The sequence below is a fragment of the Dermacentor albipictus genome, chromosome 7, assembly GCF_038994185.2.
Source record: "Dermacentor albipictus isolate Rhodes 1998 colony chromosome 7, USDA_Dalb.pri_finalv2, whole genome shotgun sequence".
Taxonomy (NCBI): Eukaryota; Metazoa; Arthropoda; class Arachnida; order Ixodida; family Ixodidae; genus Dermacentor; species Dermacentor albipictus.
The window spans coordinates 72,481,239-72,505,326 of NC_091827.1; the positions used below are offsets into that span (position 1 = coordinate 72,481,239).

Sequence of the window (24,088 nt, forward strand, 5' to 3'; positions counted from 1 at the left end):
GCGACTGCTGTAGAGCACATGTAAAATTTTTAAAATTCCCTAAGCTAGTCAATGTTTAAACAAGTACAATATTGAAATGCGAGAGGTCCAAAGTCATTGATGTTTTCACGGAGAGCGCAAAAATGTTGGCTTTGCAGTATAGCATGAAAAGGTCTACTACATCAGTAGAAAAGGTTTAACATCACAGCGACACTGAATAACGACCGTTATATTGAAAAGTTGAATATTCTGAAGTTCGTAGTACTGAAACATTTCTACAATGAAACAATAACGAGCGAGCAGGGGATTTCTGAAAAGTTCGTTAATGTGAAGAGGTTTGTTAAGGTGGTTTTTGTATTAACGAGACTTCACTGTGCACTGTTGCCTCCGAATAGACAGACTTCGGCCGCGAGAAATCTGAGCCCCATATTTCTTACTTGGAGGATAGTTAAAGATCGATAATGGTTTAGTTTGAACTGTGAAACTTGTCATCTGCACAAAGAGGGGCATATGGAAAGACACAGATACTGCTGAGCGCAAGCACTGAACTTCAAGACTTTTATTGAAGCAATATACACTTTAACTTTAGGAGAAGACCAGGGCGCTGATCTTATCTCCGGTTTCTGCATGGGATTTTGCACCCTTGAAAAAGCTTTCACAAGGCCTGCAAAGTTCTTAAATATCCTTTAATTTTTTACTCTGAGATATTGTATGAACCCTGCTTTAGTTATTTCAAACAATTCTGTGTTCCGACCCTCATGGAGGGCTCACCCTTTGTGCAACATTGCAACTTCTATTAAGGCAGCTTCATGGGGAGGGGGATTAGGGGCTCAGAATGGAGGATGCTTTCTTCTCCATGGAATTCAACTCGTAGCTTTACCTTCACTTTGTAGTGTAGGAAAAAAGCGCCAGTAAGAAGTGTACGAAGAAGTAAGAAACAGTGGTGGCTTATCAGGCCGCCTTTGACGAAGAGAGGTCCTACTATCGAATCGTTCGCCAACCTTACGGAGGCGCCTTATCCCTGTTTATAACTTTACATCATAAAGCTCTATACCATATCTCAGCCCCATTCTTTATTTCGGATGTTCTCATTATTGAAATCTGTAGGATATGGCCAATCAACACTTTCAGTTTACTTTCAGTGAACTCATTTTATTTAAGCATAAGAATGGGAAAATAACTGCTGCACAAACGAAGCACCTCGTACATTAGTCGCATGTACGCTGCGACGTAGATTGCTAATCTTGTTCTGCGCCAGGCATCCTTAAATTTTCATGCCTGCCATCATCATCATCATCATCATCATCATCATCATCATCATCATCATCATCATCATCGGCCTGGTTACGCCCACTGCAGGGCAAAGGCCTCTCGCATACTTCTCCAACAACCCCGGTCATGTACTAATTGTGGCGATGCCGTGCCTGCAAACTCCTTAATCTCATCCGCCCACCTAACTTTCTGCCGCCCCCTGCTACGCTTTCCTTCCCTTGGGATCGAGTCCGTAACCCTTAATGACCATCGGTTATCTTACCCCCTCATTACATGTCCTGCCCATGCCCACTTGTTTTTCTTGATTTCAACTACGATGTCATTAACTCGCGTTTGTTCCCTCACCCAATCTGCTCTTTTCTTATCCCTTAAGGTTACACCTATCATTCTTCTTTCCATAGCTCGTTGCGTCGTCCTCAATTTGAGTAGAACCATTTTCGTAAGCCTCCAGGTTTCCGCCCCGTAGGTGAGTACTGATAAGAGTATTATATACTTCTCTCTTGAGGGATAATGGCAACCTGCTGTTCATGATCTGAGAATGCCTGCCAAATGCACCCCAGCCCATTCTTATTCTTCTGATTATTTCCGTCTCATGATCCGGATCCGCCGTCACTACCTGCCCTAAATAGATGTATTCCCTTACGAATTCCAGTGCCTCACTGCCTATTGTAAATTGCTGTTCTCTTTCGAGACTGTTAAGAATGACTTTAGTTTTCTACAGAATAATGCTTAGACCTACTCTTCTGATTTGCCTTTCCAGGTCAGTGAGCATGCATTGCAATTGGTCCCCTGAGTTACTAAGCAAGGCAATATCATCAGCGAAGCGCAAGTTACTAAGGTATTCTCCATTTACTTTTATCCCCAATTCTTCCCAATCCAGGTCTCTGAATACCTCCTGTAAACACGCTGTGAATAGCATTGGAGATATCGTATCTCCCTGCCTGACGCCTTTCTTTATTAGGATTTTGTTGCTTGCTTTATGGAGGACTACGGTGGCTGTGGAGCAGCTATAGATATCTTTCTGTATTTTTACATACGGCTCGTCCACACCCTGATTCCGTAATGCCTCCATGACTGCTGAGGTTTCGATAGAATCAAACGAAACGCTTTCTCGTAATCAATGAAAGCTATATATAAGGGTTGGTTATATTCCGCACATTTCTCTATCACCTGATTGATAGTGTGAATATGATATATTGTTGACTGGCCTTTACGGAATCCCGCCTGGTCCTCTGCTTGACAGAAGTCTAAGGTGCTCCTGATTCTATTTGCGATTACCTTAGTAAATAGCTTGTAGGCTACTGACAGTAAGCTGATCGGTCTATAATTTTTCAAGTCTTTGGCGTCCCCTTTCCTATGAATCACGATTATGTTAGCGTTCTTCCAAGATTCCGGTACGCTCGAGGTCATGAGGCATTGCGTATACAGGGTGGCCAGTTTCTCTAGAACAATCTTTCCCCCATCCTTCAACAAATCTGTTGTTACCTGATCCTCCCCAGCTGCCTTCCCCCTTTGCATATCGCCCAAGGCTTTCTTTACTTCTTCCGGCGTCACCTTTGGGATTTCGAGTTCGTCTAGACTTGTTTCTCTTCCATAATCGTCGTGGATGCCACTGGTACTGTATAAATCTCTATAGAACTCCGTAGCCACTTGAACTATCTCATCCATATTGGTAATGATATTGCCGGCTTTGTCTCTTAACGCATACAACCGATTCTTGCCAATGCCTAGTTTCTTCTTCACGGTTTTTAGGCTTCCTCCGTTCCTGAGAGCATGTTCAATTCTATCCATATTATACTTCTTGAGGTCGGCTGTCTTACGCTTGTTGATTAACTTCGAAAGTTCTGTGAGTTCTATTCTAGCTGTAGGGTTAGATGCTTTCATACATTGGCGTTTCTTGATCAGATCTTTCGCGTCCTGCGATAGTTTGCTGGTATCCTGCCTAACGGAGTTACCACCGACTTCCATTGCTCACTCCTTAATGATGCCCACAAGATTGTCGTTCATTGCTTCAACACTAAGGTCCTCTTCCTGAGGTAAAGCCGAATACCTGCTGTGTAGCTTGATCTGGAATTCCTCTATTTTCCCTTTTACCGCTAATTCTGTGAGTTCTATTCTAGCTGTAGGGTTAGATGCTTTCATACATTGGCGTTTCTTGATCAGATCTTTCGCGTCCTGCGATAGTTTGCTGGTATCCTGCCTAACGGAGTTACCACCGACTTCCATTGCTCACTCCTTAATGATGCCCACAAGATTGTCGTTCATTGCTTCAACACTAAGGTCCTCTTCCTGAGGTAAAGCCGAATACCTGCTGTGTAGCTTGATCTGGAATTCCTCTATTTTCCTTTTTACCGCTAACTCATTAATCAGCTTCTTATGTACAAGTTTCTTCCGTTCCCTTCTCAGGTCTTGGCTAATTCGAGTTCTTACCATCCTGTGGTCACTGCAGCGCACCTTGCCGAGCACATCCACATCTTGTATGATGCCAGGGTTAGCGCAGAGTATTAAGTCTATTTCATTTCTAGTCTCGCCGTTCGGGCTCCTACAAGTCCACTTTCGGCTATCCCGCTTGCGGAAGAAGGTGTTCATTATCCTCATATTATTCTGTTCCGCAAACTCTACTAATAACTCTCCCCTGCTATTCCTAGTGCCTATGCCATATTCCCCACTGCCTTGTCTCCAGCCTGCTTCTTGCTTACCTTGGCATTAAAGTCACCCATTAGTATGGTGTATTTTTTTTTCACTCTACCCATCGCCGATTCCACCTCTTCATAGAAGCTTTCGACTTCCTGGTCATCATGACTGAATGTAGGGGCGTAGGCCTGTATAATCTTCATTTTGTACGTCTTAATAAGTTTCACAACAAGACCTGCCACCCTCTCGTTAATGCTATAGAATTCCTGTATGTTTCCAGCTATATTCTTATTAATCAGGAATCCGACTCCTAGTTCTCTTCTCTCCGCTAAGCCCCGGTAGCACAGGACGTGCCCGCATTTTAGCACTGTATATGCTTCTTTTGGCCTCCTAACTTCACTGAGCCCTATTTTATCCCATTTACTGCCCTCTAATTCCTCCAATAGCTCTGCTAGACTCGCCTCACTAGATAACGTTCTAGCGTTAAACATTGCCAGGTTCATATTCCAATGATATTCCAATGACGGCCTGTCCGGAGCCAGTGATTCTTAGCACCCTCTGCTGCGTCGCAGGTCTGACCGCCGCCGTGGTCAGTTGCTTCGCAGCTGCTGGGGACTGAGGGCCGGGGTTTGATTGTTCTGTTCATATAGGAGGTTTTGGCCAAGTACTGCACCAGGGTGGCCAATCCTGCTCTGGTGAGGGAGTGCGTTACCGGATCTCGTCACCGGGATCAGGCCACACTCCAGGCCTGTTTGTGCAATATTATCAACACGAGGATTTTTTTTTTAATCCGGTGGACAATTGCCGGCAGCGGGATTCGAACCACGGACCTCTTGCACGCGAAGCGGGTGTTCTACCTCTACGCCACGGCTGCACCTTGCCAAAAACGCAAGGTGCTGGGAATCATGCAGTGGTCCAGCGTTTGCCGCCAGCCTGGATTGTAACGAATGACTATATAGTGTGGCTGTAACTGGCCTTCTTCGTCTGCTCAGATTCGATTGTTTTGTGGATCAAAGTACCGGTAATTCTTGCATTGGCATCAACAATCTCCCGCAGATACCGCTTCCTACAACAATGTTTTTTTTTATGCGAAGCATATTACGAGAGCTCAATCCAGCTCCTCAGGCGCGGCGGTGTCGCCATGAAACCACGTGACACCGTGACGTCACGACAGAGGAGAAGTGGCTTTGGCTCAACTCTTGCAAGACGGGCTGGGTGGGAATCGAACCAGGGTCTCCGGAGTGTGGGACGGAGACGCTACCACTGAGCCACGAGTACGATGCTTCAAAGCGGTACAAAAGCGCCTCTAGTGAATGCGGTGTTGCCTTAGAAACTAGCTGTTTCCAAGGCGTGCGTCTCTTGCTCAGGCGCACATTTCGTTGCCGCGCCGAACGCTGCTTTGCTCGACGCTCACCGCGTCCAATGCGGGGCGCGTAGTCGCTGCCCTGTAGCCCATTGTCTTACACCCCTTGGCGGGTCGACGGGAACGCTGTCGCGTTCCACTCTTGAAGGCGAAGCAGTAATGCATGAGTTGTTTCTTCGTCTAGCCGAACCAAATATTGCCAAGCAACAGCAGTTCACCAGGCTAAACAGTGGTTCAACAACTAAAATAAAGGCTAGTATGCTTCGCATCCTGGGCTTAACCTTACCTAAGCCACAGCCATTTTTCAAAACAAACGAGCATAACGGATTGCTTTGTATTATTTTAACATCCATCTTTAGACTTTTTTACATTTAAGATGTAGGTTAGCTTAGCGAAGTAACATTATGGAGATTGAAAAGTAGAACACAAAAAATTGATGGATCCGATGCACTGTTGGAATCAGCGTAAACAAAATTTTGTGCGCTGTTTGCTTTGATTGACAATAATTAACAGTAATATGGTGGTAAATGTGTAATTTTTGCTGCGTTTAGTGCTATACGAGAGTGGCGAGTAGCTGTAGAGAGTTGCCTTGCGCGCACCCCTGCTGTTTGTGTGCATAGTCCATAGAACACACAGAAAGACGTGTATGCTTGAGGCGTTGTTGCCAGTCATTGTTCATAATCTCTGAGAGGGAATTGAGCGTTGTCATTGCCTCACACGGCACACTGCATATTGCCAGAAGTATTAAACTACAATTGAATTATGGGGCTTTGCCTACTTGAATTAGTTATTATAATTGTTTCTCTACCATGTATATGTAGGTTCGCGGTCTGCACCACGTTTCCCTGCGTAGCAAAGATGCTCCTGTTCTGTGTGACGCTTCTATCGGGCCTGGGTGTCCTCGACAGCGAGTGCACGACTTGGGGCCGTCTTGCTGGTGCGCGTTTACGGGGTCCTTCTACATACGTGGCCAACACACTGTTGAGATTCCAGCTCAAAGTGCACTCTTCAGGCTAAGCACGATTGTAATGTTTACACTGTCTCAGCCCAGCGTCTGTATTTTTGTCGCATAGAAATTAGAATAAGCACACCACGTTCAACATGCACAAACTGTAAAATGCTGCCGCAGCAGCACCGGTGGGGATGCGCGGAGGTGAGCGTCATCTGTTGGTGTCACGGGAAACCGAGCGGCATGCAGGACGAGACCTTAGCAGCAGCAGCGCCCGTTATGTTAGGCGATGAGAGAAAGAAAGCTTCACTTTAAAACATTGGTGGGCATCATATCCAGCTAAATAAAACTTGCAAACCAGCCATCACTACAGCTTTTAGATAATTTTTATATTTCTGTATGGCACATGTTAAGTTACGACTAGCTTCCTCCCCAGCTGCACAAGCAACAGGAAACTGTAACAAATGAGAGAGTGGGCAATCCAGACAGCTTTCACCTTGCAGCTCTCCAGCATGCGTTAGAGATATTGTAGCCAAATCGTGGCTTTCCTAATCTGACAGGAATTTGGGTGGTCGAAGAGTAGACAAATTATGCAATGTCCGAATCCAAAAATCCGTCCCATGAGGCTTAGAGTACAGCTGCCATGTGACGAAACTTCCCATAATTGCCACCCTCACGATGAGAAAAGGCATGGATTTGGCAAGAAAACATGCTAAAATCCCATAAAAATCTACAAAACAATATGATGCATGTGCGTGCATTCTCAGTGCAAATAGAGCTGATCTGGCTTGCGCACTGGGTAGCATATATTTGTGTAACATTTGCTGCATTTTGTTACCTGAAACTTTGGTTGAAAAGACCTTTCGCTTGAAGTGATTGCAGCACATTTCCCTTATTCACTTATTCCTAAAAATCATTGCAAAACCATTAACTGCTATATTTATTGCACTCTTCGATTAGACCGCCTGGAGAAATACATAAGTGACCATCCAATGGGGTCCCCAGCACCACCTCCGAAGAACCGCCTTGGTTCTTTGCGCAAGCACCTTCGGAGCTTTTTTTTTTCCAGAAGCCAGTCACCGGCTTAAGTCCAGTAAAGCTTTTTTCAATAAAGTGTGATGGCATGCATCATAGTACGGTACTATATAGATTGTTTTCGTATGGCAAGCAAATAGCCACATACTTGGCCACGTGTAGATACGGACAAGACTCAACATCACATAAAGATAGCCCGTCATGAGCTACACAATTACAAAGGCTCTACCTTCAATTCATCAAACAACTTTGTTTTGACATGCTGTGCCCGCGATCATATCCGGCGTGCCACCCAGTGCCCGCCGTGCCACCCAGCGCCCACCATGCTGCCCAGCGCACATCATGCCACCCATCAACCAGCATGTCACCCATAATCTAATCCACCATAACGATGGATGAGGTATTCCACTATGCCAAGCAGCGGGCAAATTTTCAATACGAATTAAATTGAGCGTGCTGTTGCCGGCAACCTAAATCTACCCCTAAGTAGGCTGAGCTTACAGCTATTCAATATGTCCGGAAAATGAGGCCAGCATTAAGTGAAAGTCGTGCGGCCAAGTGTGGTAACAGGCCCTACGCGAACGATGTTTTATGCAGCGAATGAAACTGCTGGGGTAACCGTACGTTAAGTGAGCGTCCGATTAGAGCGAATTCACTGCGCTGCCATCGATGCGAGGTTGTGAGGAGCAGGTGAATACGTCATTGCGGTCTCGATAATGAAGTTGGACTTCAAAAGACACACTGGTGTAAGGTCCTATGGTGTGTATACTTAAGATGTTTGCGTCTTTAAATGAATAAGTTGATAAGTGTGCCCTGTATGTGCACCATATATATTTTTGAGCGCAGCTCTTTGGCGTCCGTTCCTGGGTTTCGCGTCGTCGTCGGCGTTGTCGTCGGCGTTGCCGGCGTTGTCGTCGGCCTCCTAACCAGCTCGCCGACGAATCTGCTGCTCCGCCGCCGCGCATGCGCGCTGTCGGCTCTCCGGGCGAGGGAGGATTATAGAAGGGAGGAGGAGAGACTGTGGAGGAGGGCTGGCTACACAAATGGCTCTTTGGCGTCCGTTCCTGGGTTTCGCGTCGTCGTCGGCCTCGTAACCAGCTCGCCGACGAATCTGCTCCGCCGCCGCGCATGCGCGCTGTCGGCTCTCCGGGCGAGGGAGGATGATGGAAGGGATTAGGAGAGACTGTGGAGGAGGGCTGGCTACACAAATGGCTCTTTGGCGTCCGTTCCTGGGTTTCGCGTCGGCGTTGTCGTCGGCCTCGTAACCAGCTCCGCCCCCCTTTCATCCCCCCAGCGCTAGCAGCGACCGACTGATACCGCTTTCGTGAGTCCGCTACCGCACTCACGAAAGACGTCGTGCACTTCCTGCAACTCGCATTAACCGTCCATCGATCCACACCGATGTTAGTAGTGGGGGACTTTAATGTTGACATAAAGACAAACAGCAATTTCCTAACACTTATGCGGGAGAACATCCCGTTCCTCTCGCTCGTAACGCGTCCCACGGCTGTGACAACCTCGCGAGGCACTTGTATAGATCTCGTCTTTGAGAATCAAGCATTGGTGTACCAAGTCGAACATATATCAGTCTATTTCTCCGACCACAAAGCTTCCTTCATGACTGTCAAGAACTGTTAGTGCAGTCTTTGTTAAAGGAATACGTGTGAAAAATAAAAAAAATTATGTGATAGCGCATACATGTGTTGCTCGATTTCTTTGCCTCAATCTATCGAAAAGGTGAAACAGCTTATTTGCTGCACTCAAATTTCGCATTAGGAAGTAACGTAATCGTCGGTAATTTTTTGTGTCTTCATTAGCGCTAAGTTTTGGACCGATCGAATGAGTGTTGTAACTGTAAACAATTTGTCAAAGTAGAATGTTGTTTTTCGCTGCTGCACTTGGTTTTTGACAAATCTGCTTGTCCTACTAATTTAATCTACGAGTACGCATACCAACCAGATTTCGTCGTTTTTTATTTTTTAGTCACATTAACTGGCATACTTTGAAACAGGATTATAATAGTACTCCCTGAGACGTAATCTTTTCACTTCACGGTTAGAGATCTGGTTGTTAGGAATAAAGCAAAAATCTTGCAGTGACCCCGGATAATTTGCGCTAATCTGGACGCAAAGCGGACGTGCGGTTATCCCTGAAATTTCATTCGCTGCGTAAAACAGCGTTCGGGCAGGCCAGTTACCTCACCTCGCCACACGACTTTTAGTTAACGCTGCCGAGGCCTTATTTTCCCCTATTAAATGGCAGTAAGCTCAAACTACTTGACAGTAGATTGAGGTTGCCAGCGACAGCATACTCAATTTAATTGAGCCTAACCCCGGACATGCGCAACAGGTCAGCCGTATAACTGCTTGAAATTGTTATGGTATTAAACTGATTTCTATGTGCAATGGTGGTAACAGCCAAAGAGCTTTGTAGCGATGTTGTGCAACTCAACAATAATTTTGAATGGTCATCGGCCGGACACTTTTTCTGCATATCAAAAATGGTTCCAGAAAAGCAGCGCACACGATTGCTGTTATTCCTGAGGAATGTATTCGATGTACGCGAGATCACGAAGAAATTACAACCATATGCAACCACACTGAGTCAACTAGTGCACTCGAGAAAAAAATTCGGCGCATCCGGTGCGGTAAAGCGAGTCGCATATATGTGAAAGAAAAACTCCCGGCATACAGTCGCGTATGATGCTAAAAGCCAATGAAGCAATTTAATTTTCGTCCTAAAATTGCTCAGCTAGTAAAATGGCTGACCTACAAGTCCGCTGCGTTATGAGTACACGCAGAATATAAAACATACCTAAGCAGCCTCATAACAAGCTTGGAAGTTTCAGTTTCCTGAGTGCAGGATGATCCAGCTGCCGTGCCGAACGCGTGAAGTGCGCGTCATCGGTTAACGAACACCTCTCTCAGCAAGGCCACGTCGCCAGTGCGAAGTATGATTGCGCGACGACCAGCAACGCATAATGGGCCGAGAAATGTACCACTAGGCCCAAGAGAACATGCTGAACTACGCACAGCCCGTTATTATGACGCACATAGCTCAATGGTGGAGCGCTCATATGCGTGATATGGAGGTTTCTCAAAGCCCGCGTAGTCAATGCGACGCCACTATGTAGCTGCCTTCACGTTGCAGCATGAACTGGCACATGCGAAAGACAGGCTATCAAATGGTTTTCTGGCCTGGCATAGGTATGTTATGTGCGAACTGCGCCTACGTTTACCTGAACAAGAGATGAATTTTGGAAAAGTGCTTAAGGGAGCATGTGTATGTTGCGAAAATGAAAAATGTCGCTTGCGACATACCTGCGGAGGACGTGGCAGTGTCTGACCATGATATTGGCCTTCTAGATAAGGCATTCGTTATCGTCAAGAATCAGGATTTCACGTCAGTATCACTGGTGCTTCCTATCATACTACACAAAAGGCTGAATCGCAGCAATGTCATTATTTCGTTTGCATACGCAAGATGTGCAGGTCAAATTTCTAAGTTGTTGTTTGGACGCAAAGCTTCAGTACAAATGAGTGGGAGCTCTTATCAGTCATATGCTATCAGATCTTTTTATAACGGCATTAGCGGGACGGTCAAGGTTACTTCAGTATATTGATTACTGCTTTTCGCTGCTATGCGTACCTAATGAAGTGCACTATTTTGAACTTATTTGACGACGGCCTTGTAGCCAGTTGAATCGCTACGTCACCACGTGCGCAAAAGAAATTTCGGCGTCCTCAACACATAGCTAAGCATTTGACAGGATGGTGTTCGAGATAGCTGCTTTTTGTTTCAGTGTGATGGTCTTTTGTTTGTGCTTTCAGTTATATTGTCTCTAGCATGGCCAAGTGGTGAAGCGGTTGAATAGGTTGCACGTTGCAATGCCAAGAACGTATCGCGCATTCGAGCAGCACGTGTCACAAGGGGAGGCGTGGTCTCTCAGATTGTAGAGCTACAAACTTTGAGACTAAGCCAAGGGGCACTAGCCTGCGTGGCGTCGCAGTGAGAGAAATTTTCATGGCGATAATGAGCCTCTGCTGATACGCAGCTACGCGAAGTTGTGAGAAGGAAGTGTTCGGCGGCGCATTGAACGCAAATACGAAAGTTTTGCCACTGATTCTGTGCTGAACCCCACGGAATGCGATTGAGCCTGCAAAGGTAGGCCATTTTATGTTTCGGAGACAAAACAAGTTTGTATTTCGGAGACAAATCAAGTTCGGCAAATCTATTGGTAGAATAATTTTACTTTCTTGAAACAATATTTGTTATGTCCCGTTTTGTTATAACGAAGTTTCAGTGTAACATGTATTTGTTAATATCTTGTCTTACCTTCTAATTACAGGTGCCAAATGTGAGCTGAAGCAACATTAGGAACAAGCTAGATTGTCTGCTCGTGCATCAGCCTGTGGAACTGTTAAAGCCAGCAACCTGAATCATGAAGCGACCAATATGTGATAACAATCATAAGCGAATCTCCAGGAAGTGCATTAAAGCATTCGTTTATGTAGTGGTGTTACTGATTTGATTGATAAAAAATTATTTGAAATGCTCGTCCACATTATTGCCTCATTTGTGTCATTAATATTACTTCGTGTCAAGCGTGGTTTTAACATGTGTTATCACTTTTGTCGCCTTGCCAATATTTCAGTGGTGCAATGGTGGGCTGCCGGAAATGGCCCATAGTCATTGGTGCGGCCGGTACAGTCAAGTTTTCTTTCAACATTTCGAGGATTAGGAACGTTCGCATTCATTTGTCAATTTAGCAACTACCAGGATACACTAAACTTCTTCATAAATAATGCTATTGTCGAAGGGCGCATTGTGTTCCTAAATTCATGTGTATACCAAACATCTATGCAAGAAAATATTCTGTGATAGTGTTGCTGGAGTCATTGGTGTTATTCCATCCGCAAATTTTCAATAATGTTGATAAGGAAAGGAAAGTGATCATGGGTCTTCCCAGACCATCGCATATGTGCAGTGTATGCCGTTTCTAGTGAGATCACCGCAGCGTAGCAACATTTCGTTTGGCAGCTAATCTGAAAGGAGAGACACTCTGGATTTCAATATTTTAGGGTCTAGAGGCTACTTAAAATCTCACATTAGTGCTAGTCGTCTGACAATACTGCTTCTGCATTAAGTCGACAGGTTTGGTATATGTTGCTGTCGTTCTTGGAAATACTCCCTTGCCGAATGAAAATGTGGACCTTATCGATAAAGTTTTACGGTGCTGATGCTTGAAATGAATGTTCCTGCACAGAAGCGCCTCCATTTATTAAAGAGCTTTGAATGCTTTGTACGTACGTCATCTTGGGGCCATTATTGTCCTCATTCAACAAATGGCTCTACTAAATTATAGGGCCACGCACACAAATATTGACTACAAGGTATCGTACCTTGCTCTTAAAAAATCGGTTTGATGCGAAAAACTAATTAAGGATGGCTACAAAAATCCCGCAAACTTTCTTACAGCTGTTTTTTAAAACAACAAGAAGGTTTACAAAACATCTAATAACTGTTTCTAAACCTACTACAAAACATCTCGCAAAACTTCTCATATCCCTTATTTCATGGTGCATTAGACGGTCTTCACAACGGCTAGAAGATGTTTTAAGATGTCCGACAAAGTTTTGGTAAGGAATTTTCGAGATGTCTTAGGTATCTTGTCAAGATATCTTGAAGATGTTTCGTACACGTTTATAATAATTTTCAAGACACCTAGGTGATCTTGTCATGACGTCTTTTAGACGGCCAATGGACCATTGTGTGTTCAGTGGTTTCCCTTCAGAAAATGTTCTTTTATGAGTACCTTACTTTCTACTCCGAAGACGGTACCGCAGACCAAATTCAACAAACATGATGTCAGCTTTGTCAGCACATTCCTTGTTCTTCACTGTTTGGCCAAGCCATGATTCTGATTTTTCAATTGCTTCTGATACGTCTCCTATACTTTACCTTTCATCGCACACAAATGTAACATCATCGAGCATGGAACCGTTCGATTTTAGAGCTCTGTCAGGATACGTTCTCTTGTATAAATTGGCACATTGCTGAAAGCTGAAATATATCAATATTTAGGAAATGTAAATATTCACCCAAACAAATCGCAATTAAGTTCGTTACATGCAGTCCTGCGCAGCCAACTATTCACGCGATTATCCCGGGTTGTTTACAAATATGCCGAATAATCAAAGCTTTTTATGCGGGGCGACATCAGGCTTTAAAATGCTCCTACCGTTTAGCATGTCTTAGCTTGCATTGCTATGTAGCCAGCATGTTTGTGATCTAGTCTAATTTTTGCAGCACCGAACATTTAAAAGTTTAAGATATGATATCAACAACATGACAGCTTCTGGAGGTATTGAAGCTGATTCGCTATGCACAGCACCAACCTTACTGTGGGGAGCAATAGCAGTGTCCCTTCCACCCTCAACTGTCACATTGTTTTTCCAATATACGTCGCCTCTTTCAACTTAGGCCTAAACTTAGTATTTTTTGAAGTACGACCCTGATGAGAGTTTTTGTAGACAAGTCGGTATGAGCCTCTGCAGAGCGGTTTAGATTTGACAAAGGTGTAATTGAAACAATACACACTTTTGGCCCGTGCGAGAGGCAGTAACAGAAACCTCTTATCTAGAAACCTTCTAGTAACAGAAACCTTCATCTGCGGAAGACGTCTATCACTACAGCCAAGATTGATGTTGAATGGATATTATGAGCGTCCCCTTTGGAAGGATAGCACCACCAAGCTCCACCAGGTTCTCGGTATGCAAGTGCCACCTCGTGAGAAGTTGGTGAACCTGTTTAAACTAACAGCACGAGAGATACACAAGCTGTCCCATTCCTTCAACTGTCCCAAAGCTTCAGATTCTTCCCTACCAATTGAGCTGTACGACATATACCATGGAATATTGAAATTCAGTAAGATAGTGACCTATGGCATATCCAAGTGCGAAATAGGCCGGACGTCCACAGAAAGAAATTGCTCAAGATAATTGCAGCTTTCTCATGGGAAAACAAGGGTGCAAGGCTCAGCCAGTAATACCTCTCCTTCAATCTTTACCCTTACGTGCCAAACAGTGTTAAGTTGGATATGTCGTGCTTTTCTTCCTGTCCTATCGTGAAAAGTGTCGGGTATCAAGGATTCTCAGGTAAGACTACACGTCCCCCAACTCCCTTACAGTTGGCACCCCCCGAATGCACTGCAGGCAAACCTTGAAGCGCCATCTACGTATTGCAGAATTGGTAATGAACTTTCTCAACGCCACACCAATTCAACACTGCTTTTGAGAAGCATCCCAGGCAGCACACAGGCAATGGTCTAACCATGGCCCAATGCTGGCAGAAATTGGTGCCAATATTAGACCAATGTTGGCATAATGGCAAAGTGCAACCAAAACCAATGCTGGCCTTGCGTTAAAGCCAACATTGGACCATTGTTATGCCAATGCACCAGCCATTGTGCTGCCAGCGTAGGACCAGCGTTAAAGCCAAGATTGGACCAATGTTATGCCAATGCAGCACCAGCGTAGGACCAGTGTTGAGCCATATCGTTGCCATTATTAATGCCAGCTTTGAGCCAATGCCCTTTGCATGACGAATATTTTAGATACGCTGGCTCTAGAGCACGCAGCCAGTCTTACTGCAAACCTTTTGCTAACGGCATTTTTATAGCAATTGTCTCCATACCATCTTCCTCAATAGTATCTAGGAAAGCTCGACAAAAGATGTCAAGAAGCAAAAGTCATCTATACTTGCAAATGAAAATAAAAGAATACTGAAAGGTACTTTTATGACAGTTTATTTGCGAATACATTTTCACAAACAGGAATTTTCCATGGACCTAGATGGGTGACGCTTGGTTATCTTCGAACAGTTTATTTACAGGCACTGCACTCAGGATAGGAATTGGGCAAGGTGTCGAGGGTGGTGGGCCGGCCAGGGGATTCAGGGCAGGGAGCTGACGTCGGTGGGCAGGTTGGTCAGTGCTTGGTTGACGGCGGGCTGATCAGACCCTCTTTGACGTGGTGGTTTCTTTGGACTTGCTACCATTTCCCATAGCGACTTCACCATTACTTGGAGGAGATGCTTGCACTGTAATATAAAAAGAAATGTTATCAGTGATGTTGGTATGACAAATGTATGTGGCACTGTTTTCATTTGAAAAATCGCCATACCGCAACAATATTATAAGTCTGAGCAGAGAGTTCGAAGGGGTGAATCATGAAACTTTCATGGAAGAGATTTATTTCTCAGGTAACACTTTTTAATATTTCGACATATATGGCATATTTCGCAGAAGGTGTAACATAATATTTAAAACAAACATAAAATGCGGCACAATCCGTCCGCCTTGTTTACACCCTACACATAGTCTGTGTAGCACTTTATAATTAAAATATTGCAGCAAAACCTGCTACAGCACAAAAAGCCTAGTTTCAGACTAGACACCATGTGGCCTTGGTGTGAAATTTTTAATGTGGAAACCGAGAAGTTCCGGCAGGAAACACTAGCAAAAGAGGCATTTATTATACGGAAAGGAAGAAATACTGCCGGCTGGAAATGATGCTTGACCAAGAACAATGAGAAGAAGCGCGGTTCCTCAGCATCACTAGCAGGTTAAGGCCATGCGCATGGCTTGATAATATCATAGAACTAGGATTTTGGTGAAATTCACAGAGATTTACATGTGTTCTACACCGGGCACTATTTAAATGCTGCGAATAACAAAGAGCTATGTAATAACAGGCACTCTACAATAGCCAGGCCTGTTTCAGTAATATATATACCGCATGACATTGCTGGGGTTATATTGCTCCTTATAAAACCCATAGCATGCGCAAAACAAATGCACTCACCATTGTAAGATCCATGCTTCTGTGTAGCCGAGTTCATCCCACATTGAAGACGGTCGCCACGAGCGCCTGACATTTTCCCTAGTTGTTCCGCCTATATTAATTCTAACACTCATAAAAATTCATGGCCACTTTGCTGCGTATTTCAACATCTAGGCTTCTCAGTAGGAATGATGATCGCAAGCGAGCATTCCTCATGATAGGAGTGCGCTGACAAGAACGGCCAAGACGGCAAGCACTCAGGCGGTCTTGCACCCAGTAGGCGTGCTAGCGATATATAGAAGGAAAGAGTGAAAGGAAAGGGTGAATGAAGAAAACTGCGTAAACGGCACTTTCCCCTGCACCTAGCCCAACCACGTTTTGGGGCGGCAGTGACGGAGGGAGACAAGCAGGACAATAGTGACCTTGTCGCTTTCCCCGGTGCCTCCGAGAGCCACCAATTCGACACAGCATAGCTGTCTGAGCGCTTGACTTTTAGCATTGACCAGGCTCACGTGGGTGCGTGGGGGAGAGGCAAGTGGGCGCTGAAGGACGGAAAGGTAGGCCGAAAAAAAATCGGGAATGCGCATTGCCAACTACAGTCAAAGACAAGAAGTTGTTGACACGGAAGAGCCAAAACGTGCAATTTATTTTTTTCTGTCAGGGGCATTCATACAAGGAGCTTACCACACATGCACGACAAACAAAGATATTGGAATAGGAGCATGATGATTATGTCACTGCAACGTGCCATGCATGCTAAACAAACAAACAAAAGTATCACTAATACATATGCGCTCCATCTCGATTCAATATTATACGGTTCCACCAGCCCTGTGGCAGTGTAATTCTCGATTCTCCTCAGAATCCTGATCCTCCAAAGCCGCGGAGCGTACATGCACAATATAGCATGCGCCGGCAAATTCGCAATACCATTGTTTCTTGTGGAAAGCTCATGTTCCCATGCACGATGAATAAAGCAGCGGCTCATTTTATGCAACTTCCCCTGCTTGCTTCCTGGTGCACTGGCTTTTCTCTTCAGGGGGCGGGTTTCGGTGAAGGTGAAGTGCAAAAATGGTGGTGTACCATGCATGTAATTAACATGGGAGAACATATTTCTGGTTCCTGCGCAGTGTGCCTGTGATCAATGCGTTAGTTTTCAGAACAGGTTGTTCAATCTCAGCAAGTCGTAGAGCACTAAAAACCGACGAGGCAAAAATTGGCTTATTACGGGCCGATGTCCTCCAAAGAAAGCCAACTAGTAACCCATATTGGCAAATCCATACGAAAGTCGATCCAATACCTTCCACCTCGTTGAACGGCAGTGCCAATATTGTTTACGGACTGTGTAACATGGGGCCAACATTGGAATCTCTATCAGAATGACACAGCCAATGTTCTTTACTGACTGTGTAATTTGGGCCAACGTTGTATCTCTATCAGAATGACATAGCCAATATTCGTGGCATGCTGTTAACCTTAAGCCATCATTGAGCCAGGATTCAGAATGGCACTGCCAATATTGGAACCACGCTCTTAATCTTGGGCCGCCATTGGGCCAGGAAGTGCCAATATGTTTCCAACGTTGGCCCGACCTGACGTGCCGCCTGGGATGTCATATGTTGTGTATTTGCGAAAGCACCTGCGGGGTGCTTATGAATGTTTGTTACGAATGTGATGTGGAGCATATCTAGGTGCGTGTCGTCGTTAGCGCCGTCAGCCACTGATAGCAAGATACGGAATAGCAAGATACGCCAAAGCACTCGCCGCCTGAATAAGAAACCGGCAATAACATGCGCACGAATAATTTGTTGCCAGGGAACTTTTTCTTACAAAAATGCCCAACAAAGTGATACGATAGCGTTCCACAGTAGTAGCTCACTTGTGTCGCGGCGGAGCCACTGAGTCTTACGGCCAAAGGGAAGTTTCATTCGTTGAAAACGGAGGTGAGATCGCAGGACCGTTGGTGCCAGAATTATCTTTGCCTGTTCTCATGCTGGAAAACAAAGTTAAAATGTTCATTGGTGGTAGCTAACCATGCGATTAGATGATTGCGCTGTGAATTAGCCAGTTATATCCCTCGTTTACAATACTCATCTCGGACACAACCTCTATTCCATTTAGTCGAAGACATCTTGTTCCGTCATTTATGATGATGGTGGCTTCATTACCAGTGGCTTCCTGCCACCAGTGTTTCTATGGCTGAAAAAGTTTTTATACTAGCGTTTTTAACTCTTCGAAGTTGATTGGACGATGTAATTTGAGCTAAACGTTTCCTTTTGTATTGTTTCAATTGACTGTTATACTAGAGATATATCTGTAAAGTGCCAACTTGTGTACCAACGTTTTGAACGACCCTCGTATTGGGAAGGTAAGGAGACGCTCAGCGTGTTCGATGAAGTCATATAGCACTGCCATTTTCACTTATTCCCGTTCGTGTCATTGTACGTGCTGTTGACGTTGCTGCAACTGACATGGTAGTTAGGCCCCTTACCACATCGGCAACATTGCCGTACTTCTCGCCCAGTCTGTTGCCTCCGTGCCCTAATTGCTAGCGACATTATGAATAAATTCAACTAATCTGCTACACCAGATGCCCTTCCTCGCGGTGTAAATGTTTCTCTATTTGAGCAGGCTAATTCCGTGCCAAAAACAGCGCCGTTTAGCGATACCCGCCTTCCGACTGCCAAGCGATCAGCAAGATCAACAATCCTCTCTACACAGCCGGACATGGTATACAGGTACAGGTACTTTCCCCACATGCAGCTGTGTCTGACTTTGCAAATCATGTCTTGCCGGATTATGTGCCATCGCCCTGCACTAACCTAGCCTGTGCCGACCACAACCTATCCGCCACCAATTTAATGGAGGGTCAAACTCTATGCCAAAAAGTATTGCAGACGTAGTCCTAAAAGGCCGGCAAATGCCGCTGTGAAAAAGTAGTTTTGCTCATGCTTTGCATCGCTAATTCTGGTCTAGAACAAAAGATCGCTCGAGGTAACTTCCGTTCATAGCTGTTGTTACCACTTGGTAAATGTTTATATCCCTCGCTGTGATAACAACAGAAAGATCTCAGCCTATCACTGCACAACAAACAGTGTTTACTACTATTTTTTTTCCTAAATGAATTAGACAATGGAGCAGTTAATAAATCTTGTAGCAAATGGGACTTATAATGAGCTATTCTACTCTATGCTGTGACGGTGCTCTAATAGAACAACTGTATAATTTATATCTCCTGAAAACTTTTTCCTTTCACCCCTCTTATATGTGTTTGCCTAAATTCTATTGTAGTGGTTGTGTTTGTGAGTGTATTCGTGCAAAACAAATAACATTGCGAAATGTAGTACCCAGGATAAATTTTTGCGTGTTACCTGTAATTGATTACCTACATGCCATTTCGAATTTCTCTAACCTTGATTTCCAATCTACAACTGGAAACTTGAGCTACCCGGCTAATGGAGCACACAAAACCTAAAGAACAAGGAATAGACAGTATTGCTGAATTGCCACGACTTATTTCATCTTTTTTTATATGTCATGCCCTTTTCGTAGTCGTGCTACCTTCTAAATGTGTCTGGACACCTTTGAGGGGATCTGCGTTTACGGCCTTGATAATACATTATTCAGCTTAATGTTTGTACAACATCCGACACGCCTTAGCCAAAGCTTCTGACTACATAAAAAAACTGGCCTAGATAAACAAGATTAGGTCGGTTATCGGTTTCGCATGCGTAAAAGAATGGTTTCGGGAATCGTCAGGGAAAAGACAATCTTCAGCCTGACAATCGAATGTTTGAAGCAGTACGCATCTATAACCAAAGCAACCTGCATGACAACTTTACTCTTTCATTGGCATTGGTTTTTATTCTTGTGGTTCTGTTTTCCTCTTGCTGCAATCGTTGATTCGTTGACATACATTCAGTAAAAGGATTTGCGCTTCAAATGACGTGTAGAAAAACATTGCGTATTTCCTTCAGTTCTTCTCGACTCCCCAGGCTCATGTGTTCTCTGCGCTACGGATGTGAATACAATGCCTATAATCACGCATAATAGCAATACTGCACCATACACAGGAAAGCGATGTTCTACGGGATCTTTCGAGCGAACTGAGGTAATAGGTTAGGTTTTTGATAAAGTTTGTTAATCCAAAGCACTCAATTGACTCGATTCTCGCTGCTATCTTGCTAATTCCTCGACAGCAAACTGGGTTTCGTTTACAGTGGCCGGAACATATCTGAAATGATAGGTGAGGTACTGCGTGAAGAACGTGAGCATGAAAAGCTCTGGCTATCAAACTGTGCAATCACTATTTGCCCTCTATTTGATTCGTGATAGTACTTACAAAAATGATTTACAAAAACTGATTACAAAAATAGAAAAACTAACATGCTGGGCACAGAAACAAAGGCTGCTGCGGTAACCATACAAGGACCGAGCGAGATACAAATGACATAAACGACATACATATCGCTTGTGTCTGACTTCGCCCTCGTCAACTTAGCGCCGTAACCTTCGTTTTTAAGCCATGAACCAAATTTCTCTGCAACAAGTTTTGATAAATAGGTGGAAAGAAGGCCGATTGCAGCAAAATGTAGGCGAAAAAGCGTTGGCGGCACCCTTTTAAGGTTCTACGTGACATATTGACACGCATAAAAAGATAACATCACCACCTTTAAGATATCATGATTGATGTCGGCAGACCGAAAGATGAAGGCCGTGTCTCACGTTTTACAGAAATTGCAGCACTCACGTAAAGGCTTGTGGCTGATCGAATATTTCCTATTCCACCAAGGTGGGTGTGGCTGATGGCAGTTTTAATTTCCACAGCAAGTATAGAAATGTACGTACAAAAGTACCAAAGTATCGACAGACAGCAATCATTGAAGCTTCGTTGATTGAGTTCGTTGAGCACCACTAGTAGCATTCGTTTCGATACATCATTTTTCTCTTTCAGTTTTATATTTACTCAATGAAAAGGAAATATATCCTTACTAGAAAAGTTATTTCAAAAATTACATGTTTACCTTGAAGTGGTGTGCATTTTCTGCAGCCTTTGCTCAATTTCACGACCTTCGAACGATAATGGATAAGTGTCTTGATTGTTAATATTAGCCAATTTCGTTTTGCGTACAATAATAATGAGGAAATTGAATACCTCAGATATTTGTCGTTCTCTAATGTGAACGCGTTACTCGGTGCAAGAGGGTTGTTCCTTCAGTCCACAGCGTAATGCGGCTGCCATAGAAAAGATTTATACTGCCAGCTCCGGCTAAACTGTTCTGCCCACAAAATTAGGGCAGACAGTATAAGTCTATTCTTCTGCTAGAAACATGTGCCTAGTGCCTAGTAAAAAAAAATTACCCAACCATAGATATACAAGCTAAGTCTACCAATGTTCACAAAACGGAGCCGTACTGGTTGCACTACCCAAGTTTGGGACGCGAGATGGCCTACTATCAAGAGATGCTAGTGCGTCTTTGGCTTCAGGAGCCTTCGATTGCCAGATCATCATCATCAGCAGCAGCAGCAGCAGCCTGTTTACGCCCACTGCAGGGCAAAGGCCTCTCCCATACTTCTCCAACTACCCCGGTCATGTACGAATTGTGACCATGTTGGCCCTGCAAACTTATTAATCTCATCCGCCCACCTTACTTTCTAACTCCCCCTGCTACGCTTCCCTGCCCTTGGAATTCAGTCCGTAACCCTTAATGACCATCGGTTATCTTCCCTCCTCATTACATGTCCCGTTCATGCCCATTTCTTTTTCTTGATTTCAACTAAGATGTCATTACCTCGCGTTTGTTCCCTCACCCAATCTGCTCTTTTCTTAACCCTTAACGTTACACCTATCATTCTTCTTTCGATAGCTCGTTGCGTCGTTCTCAATTTAAGTAAAACCCTTTTCGTAAGCCTCCAGGTTTCTGCCCAGTATGCGAGTACGGGTAAGGCACAGCTGTTATACACTTTGGTCTTGAGGGATAATGGCAACCTGCTGTTCATGATCTTAGAATGTCTGCCAAACGCACCTTAGCCCAGCCTATCCTTATTCTTCTGATTATTTCAGTCTCATGATCCGGATCCGCAGTCACTACCTGTCCTAAATACACTCTAAGCAAAAGTTGGCTGACATCGGGCTTTTTGCTGCTCATGAGCGTTGAAGAATACCTTGCACCAGAAAATTACTCTGGGATGACGCAGTAAACTGCGTTACATTACATCGTTTTACTACCATCTCTGAGAAACGTAGTACAAGGATGTCATCAGCCGGCTTCACGGCGTACAGATTTTTAGATCACGTGATCAAAAACCATCTATTGCGAATTTAAAACCGCGTGATCTGGAACCAACCTGAAGATCACGTAATCAAATACTACCACTGTACTCCGCAAGGTCTGGATCATTGCTAACTCCGCCCAATCAAGTTAAGCGTATGCTCGGCAACAGGTACGGCCGCGGCAGAAATGGCAGAGAGCGATGCCGTGGCGGTGCATCGGCCAAAGGAACCGCACAACGTTGGAAACTTGTAAGGCATGTACGTCGCGTAAGAGGTGTCTCTAGTGGACGCGGCTTTCTGTCGGCGCGCCGCCCGTTGCACTACCAACGAGCCGATTGACTGCATTGCGTCAGTGCGAACTCGTCGAAAAATGTTGTTCCGATTCCGCTCTGCACGGCGAACCGGCTTGGCCATGCTCGCATTCAGCGATAAAAGTCACCTCAAGAATCGTTCCTGGAAAGATCTCTCTACGGCAGGGAAATATCTTGCCGTTCTCGAGGGATACCGGCATCGACCGGCAGCCTACAAACGGCGAGTTGTTGCGTCTGCTGCTCCGGCCGGAAGCAAACGTGTCGGTCAGAGTTCATTGCCAAGCACAAGCCCACTTTTTCATGATTCTACGAGCGAGAAAACAGCTGTCTCTTGTCCACTTTAAAATATAAAGGGGATCGTGACGGCCCACTGTAGCACAAAAGTAACAAAACGTTGGCTAGTTGTAGCGACAGTCAATGGTAAGCCTCACGCACTAGAAATAGATGCGATTATGTAGAGCGCTAGTTCGTATTTCGTGTAGTGTAATACGGGTGTCCCACCGCGCACTCTCCATGGCGATAAAACCCGATTAGGATAGAATTTCTCGGTCACGTGTGCCCGCCTTGAGCAAGCCGTGAGAGGAAGCCAATTACAGTCGAGAATTTTGAACGGTATTGGGCTCGATTGCGATTGAAAGTGGCCGTGTGACACTGATATAATAAAGAAAAAAAGCACTTTGGAACGCTCATTCTTAACCATACAAAAATGCTTCCTTACTTTCTTTAGAACTTTCATCAACTTTCTATCAACCTTAGCAACATCCCATAGACATTCACTTTTTGGTAAGGTTTGTCAAAAGAAAGTTGGTTACTTTTTTTCTAACTGCGGTATGTTAAAAAAAAGTAACTAGGAAGTTAACAGACGTTAGTTCCACTTTTTAGAAACACCATTCAATAGGAAGTCAATAAAAATATTTATGCTTTTAAGTTACATAACCCAAGTTACAGAACATGCATGAATATTATGAAATAAGCTTATTATTATTCAGCGAACATGGCTGGTGCAAGACAGTCTTGTTTCATGCACAGGTGTAAATTTGCTTCAATTTCAATCAACTTTCTTGTAACACTGGTTATTAGAAAATTTGTAAAAATGATTTATTCAAAAATGAATGGATGACATAATCCTAATTATGAATGAATATGCAAAGACGGGCTGCGTTTAAACATTTATTTTTGCACAGTAACTGTTTGCCTAAATTTTAATCAACTTCCTAGTAACAGATGATAGTAGAATGTCCATAGAAAAAATTGTTTCTCATACCAGACGCTAAGAGGAAATATGGTCTCACCAATTCAAGATGAGGGCACTTGTTCTGGTAAACACGACAGCTAGCGCCGTAGGAAGCGTGTATACGAGCGGTGATCATCAATTGATGCTCAGTAGGTGTCAAAGAAGCCCGTAGACCATCCACCATTGCAAGCAGG

At 44.4% G+C, this 24,088-nt stretch overlaps 2 long non-coding RNA genes across 2 annotated transcripts in view; one reads left to right on the forward strand and one right to left on the reverse strand.

Moving 5' to 3' along the window:
- The window catches only part of LOC135916081 (uncharacterized), a 28,999-nt gene extending 17,205 nt beyond the window's left edge, over positions 1 to 11,794 (forward strand). Inside the window, exon 2 of the long non-coding RNA XR_010568840.1 lies at positions 11,581 to 11,794. This is a non-coding gene — a long non-coding RNA (uncharacterized lncRNA). The remainder of the gene's footprint in view (positions 1 to 11,580) is intronic.
- Positions 1 to 24,043, reverse strand: part of LOC135916083 (uncharacterized) — a 30,399-nt gene extending 6,356 nt beyond the window's left edge. Inside the window, exon 1 of the long non-coding RNA XR_010568843.1 lies at positions 23,953 to 24,043. This is a non-coding gene — a long non-coding RNA (uncharacterized lncRNA). The remainder of the gene's footprint in view (positions 1 to 23,952) is intronic.
- Between the last annotated feature and the right edge of the window lie 45 nt (positions 24,044 to 24,088).